Source organism: Pseudochaenichthys georgianus, chromosome 15, assembly GCF_902827115.2.
Source record: "Pseudochaenichthys georgianus chromosome 15, fPseGeo1.2, whole genome shotgun sequence".
In the NCBI taxonomy this organism is placed as follows: Eukaryota; Metazoa; Chordata; class Actinopteri; order Perciformes; family Channichthyidae; genus Pseudochaenichthys; species Pseudochaenichthys georgianus.
Window position 1 is genome coordinate 25,446,281 of NC_047517.1, and position 10,909 is coordinate 25,457,189.

The window sequence follows — 10,909 nt, forward strand, 5'->3', positions numbered from 1 at the left end:
AAATATTTACTACTGGACATTTATTTCTAAAAGCTGCAGTATCTTAAGTTTCAAATTTGATATAATTCCACAATTCAGACCCATTTTATTTATTGTGACATTTTTACACTGATGATGACGAGGCTAAATGCTCATATTATTATTGTTTTTCTACCCCGACTTGGGCTCACTTTGTGGTCTTTCGTGTGTTTGTTCAGGACACGATAATGACCGTGCATTCTGTGAATAAGCAGAGTTATAACAATGCGAACTCTTCAGGAGCGCCTTGCTCTGAATCCGTAGAATTCAAAACACATCCAGTTCAATGCGTCCCTGTTTGGAAATGAAATTGGTGACATAATTTGTTCAAACAGATCTGACATATAACCTCCAAATCCATCCTGCAAATCTGTTCCTTCCACTATATCTCCCCCTCCTCTCTTATTTTCACTCATCCTTTTGGTTTAAAGCAGTGTTCCCCTCCCCTGTTTTTTTAGGCTTGTTAATAGTATAATAGTATTATCTTCGGAGCGTGTGGCGGGGCCAGGGTCACATCCCTCTGGGTTTGGATGGTCAGCCCTCTGGCCACAGTTTGGTCAGAAAGCGGCCAATAGGACCTAAGCTGTGGTCATCCTTCAATCTAGCTCCTTTCACAGCAGAGGTCGAACGAGTCAAAGGGTAATAAGTTTAACCCCTCGAGGGCTGAGAAGTCAGAGGTCACAAACAAGGCAATAGGGAGTAGGTTTGCATCATCAATCAGTGGCACTCCTGGTTATATCTCCGCATATCGATGGCACATCCTCGTTTCAACCGATCTCATTTGCATTGCTTGCTAAACACAAAGGGCAGTCATTATGATCATGTAAATGGGATGAAAAAACCATTGGCTTTGTGAAGAGGCTGTTTGGTGTCAGATGTTGATACAGCTTGTACAATAATCATTTCTTAGCCTTTCTTCTGATTAATATTGCAAAATGTCATCGACTTTTATTAATGATTACGCTGCTCAGTCGAATACTCCTAAAAATGTCTGTTTAAAAAAAAAAACTCTTTGTAAGACTTGGGTGTTTTGTTTTATTTGTATTACTACCTTGAATGTTTGTTAATGCTAATAATTTGATTTTAGCCACTAATGTACTTGTGTTTTCAAAACGTAGTCATGATTGTTTGCAGCTCATGCATGCTCCACCCTAAATACCATGATGCATTGAACGTGAACCGCTGAAAACCAAGGACTGTATCAATATTTTGATCTGATTTGTTTGTTAGGGAAAAACTGCAATGGTCTATTATGGTGGCTTTATGTGAATCATCAAAGATTTATTTATAGGGGTGTGGCCGTTTTAGTGTTTTCGCACAATGTAGGGCTAATATATCTTGGCCTCAAGATGTCTTTAAATACATATAATTGCTCAGCCTTTAAGAGGAGGTTACCAATATAATCACTCACATGATAGTGTGACTTTTTTTCTTATTCGGACTGCAGATGAGCAAATGTATCCCTCCTTGTAAATCTGAAATGGTGCTGTGCTGATGTTTCAGCATCTCCCAGAGGTCTCCTCTCCCTGGCTGATGTTAGCGATGTGTCAGCATTAAGCTAGGCCTGCCTGCTCGGCTGTTGGGCCGCGGTGGCCACCGGCCCAGCCTGGCTACACGCCAGACCAGACATGTATTGGCACCAGACAACAGAGACGTGACAGGATGAAAGATTGGGGAACAAATATGCCCATGCAGTATTGTGGATCCATATTACCAATATACAATGATATAGATAGTATGCACATCCCTGAAGGGTTAAAAAAATAAATATATATTTTTTCCTGTTTTTTCTTTTTGATTCAACAGAGTGGAGGGAGCAGAGGATGAAAGAAGTCATGCGACAAAGATCCCAGGTCGGACTCTAGAAGAGGATGAGGTAGCATGGTATGTTCTTTCTATCATAGTCTGAGCTACCATGCCAGCCCTGAAGTGTATTACGTGTATTACTTAAAGGGTAGGCATGCACATTACATATATAGGTTGGGGCACATAAATGTTGAGACTGAGCACACTATAGGATGTGTGCATGCCATTAAGTGTGTGAATAAGAGAGATGTACATGTTGCTCAGTCAGCTATTGCACGGACAGAGGCCATCAATCACGACTGCGTTGTGAGCCGCATTGCTCTTTTCCTGGTCCCTCAAGTCCTTTCTTGGGGCTGGAATTACACAGCACTTTACCTGCAACACTGCATTTTTCTGGACTTTGTCTTAACCCTGCACCGTAACTCAAGCAACACATTTGTGCCGTGCCATGTCTTTTTAAACTACGCCTAGAGGTGAAATTGTATGGTGTGACTTATAAATCAGGAACATACACTGTTTCTACCAGGTCTTTGATGCTGTAGTAGCAGTACAATGTCTGTAATGTTCATGGCTTCCACACTGGATTCAAATACCGACATGAGTACAGCGTATGTTATTGAAGGCCCTTTCCTTGCTGCATCTTCTCTACGCCTTTATTAGCCTCACAGTGATGCGTCACCGCCCGCTTGAGATCTCGTTTCCCTGCATGTACCTGATGTCAGTTGTAAAAGAGCTCTGCGTGCGCCTCACCCTCATGAAATACCTCTTTCTTTTCTCCTCATGTTTGACCAATACTTTCAACAGGCACATTTCTCCTTTACCATCTTACGAAACTCACTCAGTTTTAGTTAAGAATTATGGAGAAAACTCTAAATTTAAAAAGCACATTTTATCAAACTAAGCAAAGACACAAACAAATTAACTATAGCTCTATGGCAGTGCTTCTCAAAGTGTGGTCCGCGGACCACTGGTGGTCCGTGACCGCCCCCTAGTGGTCCGTGAGGATATTGGTCACATTTTACATAAATTAATTAATTTGAGTTTTTCCGCACTCTCGCGGAAATATCTCCGCAATGGAGCGAGCTTAAGTTTCACTTTAAATTGCATGATATAGCCCCGCGCAACACCTTCATCACACATGTTGCCACTTGTTTGTCCCATTTTCAAGCGATTTGTAATCTGTTCTAGAAAAACGATGTGATTTTGGATATTTGTGGAGTTAGGTGGTCCGCGAGTGTTTTTTTATTGGTTAAGTGGTCCTTGGTATGAAAAAGTTTGAGAAACAGTGCTCTATGGTATGAGCAAAAGCCAGATGTAGATGGGCGTAAAGACCTTGGGCTTTGGATAAGACCTGAGGGTGAGTAAGCTGACAGATCTGTGCGTTTTGCAATACTGGCGGTGGCTTTGGAGAGCGTGTGATAATCAGCAGGTGGACTGGTTATTGTTGTGATAAGAGCAAGTGATCGATCATGCTGTCAAGGTCTTGTTTTTCAGACATAGTTTGATCAGCTGAAAGGTTCACTTCATATTTCCTCCCTGAACTACAACAGTGGCTAACTTACATGTGGAAAAAAGCAAACCATATACTAAAATAGGTGCCTTTCTAAAACTATTCATTTAGGTTGAATATATTCCTTAGGTGTGTGCAGTGTGAAAAGTATACAAATAGATACAAATGTTTTTTTTATAGCGAAGGGGGTTGAAGTTGTCGATTAAGACACTCACAGAAGTGTTTTCCCCGGATGAGTGTGGATAGAAACCTGCTCTCTGATGGGTCTAACTGAAGTGATGTGGCGTCCGGTTTGTTGAGAAATGCTCTCAGTAAAGGTCACATATTACTGCTTGTTATGTTGTGATGCGGTCTATAAAACAGCCAATAACTGACCCTGTGAAACATGCACTAATTACAATGTTTTGTCAAGGGTTTTATTCTCACGATTGAAAATATGCCATCCAAAGAAATATAATATAATCCTTCAGCCCTGTTCATGGGACTGTGAAACTACGCACTTTTTATTCACACATATTAAAAAGTAAAAAAAACAACCTTGATAGGTGAATTTAAGATTATATATGAATGTTGTTCCTTCTTATATTGGGTTCTGCAAGTCTCATTTACGATATACCCCAGAGCCCGAGGTGAGCCATGTGCCAACACTGAACATGTGAACAGAGACGAACAGTAGTTAACCCACACAGTGGTGCAGTTAGGTTACCACAGGGGTAGGGCTTGTTACATACAGTGAAAACTCTGAGTTTATAAGACAACTTGATGATAAAGATTTATGATGTTAATATTGTACCCCCTTGTTCTGAAGAAGAGATGGAGAGTGATTATTTTTCATTTCATTAAGGGGGCTGTTGTATAAAGGTTGCCAATTAAAGAGCGTAGGGAGATATGTTGAGATATGACGCTTTAAGATATGACGCTTTAAGTTAGCTTGTCTTTTATCTGGACCCTGAGTCTGTAATAAAGTTTTCATTCATTCATTCATGCTATTAAAAATAGTTGCTTCTTTATGTAATGTTTGGTGATACTGCATTTCGTTAAGGAGAGCAGTTGATAAGACGGTGAGGCCGCTTCCGTTGCCGTCTGTTAAATCAAGGTGATGAACGGGGACCTTGAAATGACCAGAGGGCTGTAGCACAATGCTCCCTGGGAAAAGGTCAGTCCTCCACTGGGCCTAAATCGACTCCCCGCTCATTTACATGAGACATAAATTCACATTTAAATAGCAGAAAATTGCTCGGGTGGCTGATACACTGGGGCATATGAAATTATAATTGTAGTCAGCCGTGTGTGTGGGTGATATAAGATTGAAGAGATGTGTGGAGGAATTATGTGTCCAATAACTGGGATGGGATGTGAATATGGTCAGGACAGTCAGTAGTTAGATCGGCCCATTTCATCCAAGACTGCAGTGCAGGGCTAAATGGCGGACAGGCCCACATCGGACCAATAGAATCAAACCTGGTCTCCACATAACATGGGGGAAGGGTTGTTTATAAAAATGAAAGCTAGTGTAAGTTAAGTGTTGCAACTAATGATCATTTTTATTATTTATCAATATGCATATGATCTTCCTGATTAACCAAAAATATTGAAAACATTTCTAAAACGATATCTTCAAAAAAGACATCTTAAGATGCTTCAATTGTCTGAGCAACAGTCCAAAAAACTAAATTAATCATAAAACTCTCACATTGAAGAGGCTGGAAAATGTCTAAGAGACATAAACAATTAAAAAAATAGTTAGTGCTAAAAGTTGCAGCTCTAAGGATTACAAAAACAAGACTCATAATTGAATCGGTGTTAATATGTTAAGTTTAGTTTAATACAAAACGCATTTCTACTTTTGTATTTTTGTATTTTACATGGCATTCATGGCTTGAACTGCCTTCCACGATGCCTAAGACTTGTGTGCCCCCTCCTCATCCTACTATCGCTCTTTCTCTCCCTTTCTTAGTGCCTTTTTTTCTTCTTTCACCTCTACAGTAGGGCTCCTCTAACTGAAAGGCTGGAACAAATACACATGTCACATCACTTCATGGAGATCCCAATTGTTTTTAGCCAGTGCTCTCCTCTGAGAGGTCTTCGGGTTGCCTGTGTTTCTCAGCATGGCCTCAAATACAGAAACACTACCCCACATTATTTCACACAACTCTTGAACACCATGCTGCCAATGCACTCAGATGTACAAACTGTACAATGTGCATCTGCAATTCTCTCACCCTCACACCATTTTCTTTCTATATGGATCTCAGCACATGTCATTCAGTCCAAACCGAACCACCATCAATATGGCTCACCAGGAGGCCTGTTTCTTAAATTGGGCTGCAATGTCCATTGTATCGGCTTCCTTTGATAATTTACCTCCAACTGATACAATGCGTCAGTCTTTTTGTTAGAGGAAGACAATTACTTGTGCAGCGAAGGTCCAGGGCCTTAATGAAGTGCTAAAGCTACCGGGCACAAAGGTCGATTTCTGCTCTAACATTAGATGACAGCTAACGGAGCAGACAATACTGTGAAAGGCTGGAGAGGCTAAAGTTCATATGGTGATATCATTATTTTATTGTTCAGATTGTGTTTGGAAGTCAGTAAAGCGTAAGAGAAATTAGTTGAAAACTGAATTTGAAATAGCCATTGACAAGTCACAGTAAGAGACTGTAGACAACAATGAGTGGTGGATTGAATAGGTTTTCAGTGTCAGACCGGTAGGAAGTGCAGGACCTTACCTTCCCATGCCATCTCTATATGGTACAATACAGGGTCTATGCAGCACTGTTTGCAGAATCAAAACTTAAAAGAAAAAGTTTCTTAATGTTTTACTGACTCATTATTCGTAGTTACAGTGAAGCAAAGACAGTTCTCAGGGGTCACTAGTATTGGTTTAGATTTACCATTTCGTCCGACTCACTCTTAACTTCCTCCTGTTTTTTGCTCTGGCTGCTCTACTCTTTATTTTTTAAGTTTAAGACATGGCTGGTGGAAACCCCAAACAGGTGTTGGCAGAGAGAGAGATGCAACATAAAATAATGTAGGTGTCTTAAGGTCATTAATCCTAATAAACAATAAAATATTCTTCCTTAACAGTAAAATTGCATGATTTCGTTATGCTAAACTGTTGGGGGACAGTTGAGGGGGGGGGACTTCATGATGTTGGGACAGATGGCATTTAGCTCTAGCTGTGCCGAGCTCAGTGGGACCCGAAGCTTAAGAGGTTAGGCCTGTCAAAACCACTCTGTTCATTCGCCGCCTAACAAAGTGTGGACTGTCAGCCTGTTCCGTTTAATAAACTTAAGATTTTTCTTTTGTCAACGCCTGAGCAACACTTAGGAAACTCGATGACCTGAATATCCCAACATGCGTCCAGGCTCAATGGAGATGATGGCACCTCTGGCCAAAGGCTTTCCAAAATGTGTGGACATATGTCTGCTTTGGTCAGCAAAACTACAAAGGATCATATTGTTTTGTTTATAAAAAAATGATGAATATGTGGACATTTAACTTATAAAGAAATGGTTTGAATCCAACATTAAATGACTGTCAAGGGTAGAAGACCGTACACTATCTTGTGTATCTCATATTTATGATGCACCAAGATCCAGCATACATTTTACATTATGCATTTTTGGGAACTTTGCTCTTTATTAAATAGTTTACATAGTAGATATAGATAAGAAACACTGTAAAAGAAAAGGGGATGACATGGAACAAAGGTATTAGAGGAAAATCACACAAGGGTTGTTATGGTTATATGGTATTTGTCCTAAATGCCCCTTTTTCTGCATTTTTGAGCTTGGCTCTGAATCAAGTCTGCAGGAACTTTAACATTTCAATCATATTTCACCACAAGAGGGAGACATACTGTAACAAAGAGGGATCCTCGACCATACTGTACATTGCATACACAGGATTACTCTACTAGTCTGCACTCAAAAGTCCTAAAGCACAATAAATATACACATGTTGTCAGAATATCATAAACTGTCAGGTGTTCGAGCAGAATTGTTGAGTTGATATGTTTGATTTCTCCATCTTGTCCCCCTCCCCTTTCCCCTTTCTCTCAATTTGTTCAGTGTTTGGAGAGGTCAAAGGCTGAGGACTGGTGAGTGCTGACCTGAGCGAGGGGCCGGATGACATCTGACCTCTGACTGGGCGTGTGGCTGACCCTGGAGGATACAGCTCAACAATGGGAGGCACGTGCCTTGGCCTTGTCACCATGGTAACATAGGACCTTTTGGTACGGTAGGGGGTGTAGGGTCAAAGCTCGGCCTTTATCCTGATCAGTGTTAACCGTCTGCTGCCAATTTACTCTTATAGATATAAACACTAACCACCACAGAACAGCTGGGCACGAGTGAGGGGTCTAAAGGAGGACTGGGTAATCTCTGCAGGCAACTGTGATGGTGCTTTATATTCTCACAATCACCTGGAGAGATTCTGCAGTTTATTCCTTAAAAACTCCATAACATAAACCCATTCTAGCCACTATTGTAATTGTCTGAGCAACACATCTCATGTTTCATCTTAGTGATTTGTACGTAACATGTCAGGAGGAGACCAAATTGTTTACCAAAGGTTGGCTCAAAACCTGCCTACGTGAAACAGGGATCAAAGAGGATTTCACGCTGTAGCTCAAGGTAATGATCGTTGCACAATAGACGAGATGTTGCCATGTGACACTTTTGCTTAATCTTTTTATGCCTCATTATTACAAGTCAAAACAGTTAGGGGTTGTTTAAGAGCAGAACAAGGGGAAGATTATTGAATTACAGTCTTGAATGAGGGCCAACAGGTGCAGTCCACCTGGAAGAAAACGGGTTTCACACATTATACTCGTTGATGCTGTGCAAGCTGCACCCTGATCCTACAACCATGCTGCCCCCTCTCTAACAAACACTATGTATATATACACAAAATACTACTCATTAGATCCCATTTTATATGTACTATTTGACACATCTGCATTTTTTTCTTCACTGCTGCTACCAACCCTCCTGTCTCTGGCCTGAGTCTCTCCCCCCACTCCGACCCCTCCTCCACCTCTGCTTCTCCTGTCTCATCCCCTTCTCCTTGTGTTCTGCTGTGTTTTGGTGAAATCTCAGCTGGCAACTGTGAGTCGTTCACTAGCTGCTCTCACAATGGCCTCTGGGATTATGCTAAACGCAGCGCCTCGGCTGCTCTCCCCATCGACCGGCATCAGCGACGCCCTTTGGAGCACACAGGAAAGAGATGGAGGGCTCTCAATGAAGATGTCACTACAATTACACAAGCGCATTTCACAGAAACCCTCTTGGTCTACTCTACCTCCTCTGCGTCCCCCTTCCCCACTTTTTAAAACGTTTCTTTGGGAGAGTCTTTTGATGTGCTCATCCTCGCAGTTCTTTCATAATGCATGCCTATCTTGAATTTGCATGAATTCACTTTCCAGATGCTTCTGCTGCCATCTTGACTTACAATGATGTGTACTGTACAGTATTGTCTATTGAATTATTCTAGCATGAAAAGAATAATAATGTGTTTTTTTTTTATCATCTCATTATTATGAGATATTGCAGAGCCCCAGCAGCGCCGTCGGGGTGAAGGAAGAACTTTTTGATGTGGATGATACTGCATCAGGAACTGATTGGCTGATGCTCAATAGCCAACAGAACCTGATGCATTGCCTTCAGCATCAAAAGAAACATCAAACAGTACCAGCTCCTTTTTAATGCTCTGAAAAATGTAGTCCTCTTGTTTATAAGTCCTTTGAATATTAGTTTTGTATTTTTGTTGTTAGGACTGTTAAACTGTGATGATGAACATATTACTGCAGAGTGTGTGTGTGTGTGTGTGTGTGTGTGTGTGTGTGTGTGTGTGTGTGTGTGTGTGTGTGTGTGTGTGTGTGTGTGTGTGTGTGTGTGTGTGTGTGTGTGTGTGTGTGTGTGTGTGTGTGTGTGTGTGTGTGTGTGTGTGCATGTGTGTATGTGTGTGTTAGTCACCATTGCTAGCTGGGGGACTAGGTAACAATGACCACAGAGATGTTGTGAAGCTCAAAGCAGTATTTATGTTAAGCTAAGGTCCAATCTATCACTCTTGCATTTAAATGTATTTTGTGCGATCTGGTGTATTATGTTCCCCTGTTGTGCACTTAAGTCCAAATGGAGTGCCTGGGCTTCTTGAGGTCATACGTTGGCGCGTTCTTCTTGCATGCTGACTTTTACAAATACTGTTTTAATGCGATTTCTGCACAGATGTTCAAATGTACTTGATCAGTGCCGTTGTAATATCATTTGGGAAAAGATAGTCTCCTAAATAACATTTCTAGAGATTTTCTCCCACCTAGAGGTGCACTCGGGGAGGGGGCACACCCACCTCAGCCTCAACTGTCTGATCTGCAAGCACGACTGTCTCATTTGGTTCCAGTGAGGAATAGCACCAAGGGGAAATCCTCTCTTTCGTCAGTCTTGGATAAAACCTCCAATTAATCTCTATTAAGTGTTTCAAAACAACTTTGATTTAACAAGTGTTTTATCTCAATGTGTATGCCTTTTTGTGCATGTGTTGAATAGCTTGCCAAGTCAAATAAACTTTAAGTGAAAGGTCAAGCCTCTGGCAATAGTTTGTGTGTTATGTTTGTATTTATTTGAATATTCTATAGTTTATAGGCCATATTCTGGTTTGTCCTTGTGAGCAGACAGTTGAGGACCAGAGGTCTGCTCTAAAATGAAAGTTGTAATGTGTATACCTGGTTAAACTCTCTCTGACTACAAGTTAAAGCTTAAACACCAGTCTTGGAAAATAAGAATCAAATTTTTGCCTGAAAAAGTCTCGAGTTTGCCTCTGCACCTACTGTACAGGGTATTGCACCATGCAGAATATATCTGCAGGCTTCCTGTCATCCACACCCTGTAAGTAAAGGTCACAAGGTCAGCATTAAAGGAGGAGGCGCCAACTTCGCCAAGTACATTTCTATCCATTCGTATCAGCAAGCTGTTGGCACACATGCATGTGTACTCACACACAATCACTTGCTGTCTCTTCACCCATGGGAAATCCAGGAAGCCATGCCAATTCTAGCAGATGTTCCTGAAGCGCAGGCATCCTGTAAACACCATGAAATGTGTTTGAGGCTAATGTAGTGGTTGCTGACAGAGGTCTTCAACACATGATTTGATTTTAACACCTGCTGCACACACATACTGTACATATCTGAACCCTCACAGCTTGACATGTTATAACCGTTAGCGTTATGGAAGCTCATTCTTAAAATAACATACAGAAATTGTGTGCCTATAAAAATTAAACAGGTTATGACTCCAGATTTCCTCTTGGAAAATGTTCGAAATCATAAAAATAAGGAAAACATCCAATTAAATTCCATATGGTGTTGTTAAAAGAACACTAGTACAATAAGGACACATAGATTTGTATTAAAGCTTAATTAAATTATCCATAATAAGTGTTATTACAACAGTAAATTATAGGTTCGATGTTTATTGCATGGGAGCCAGGGCTGTGATACAGTGGTAACCCTTACTCTGTTTACTTTAGGTTCTTGCACCGATGGGAATATGTTCGCTCTGTGAAGCAATATAA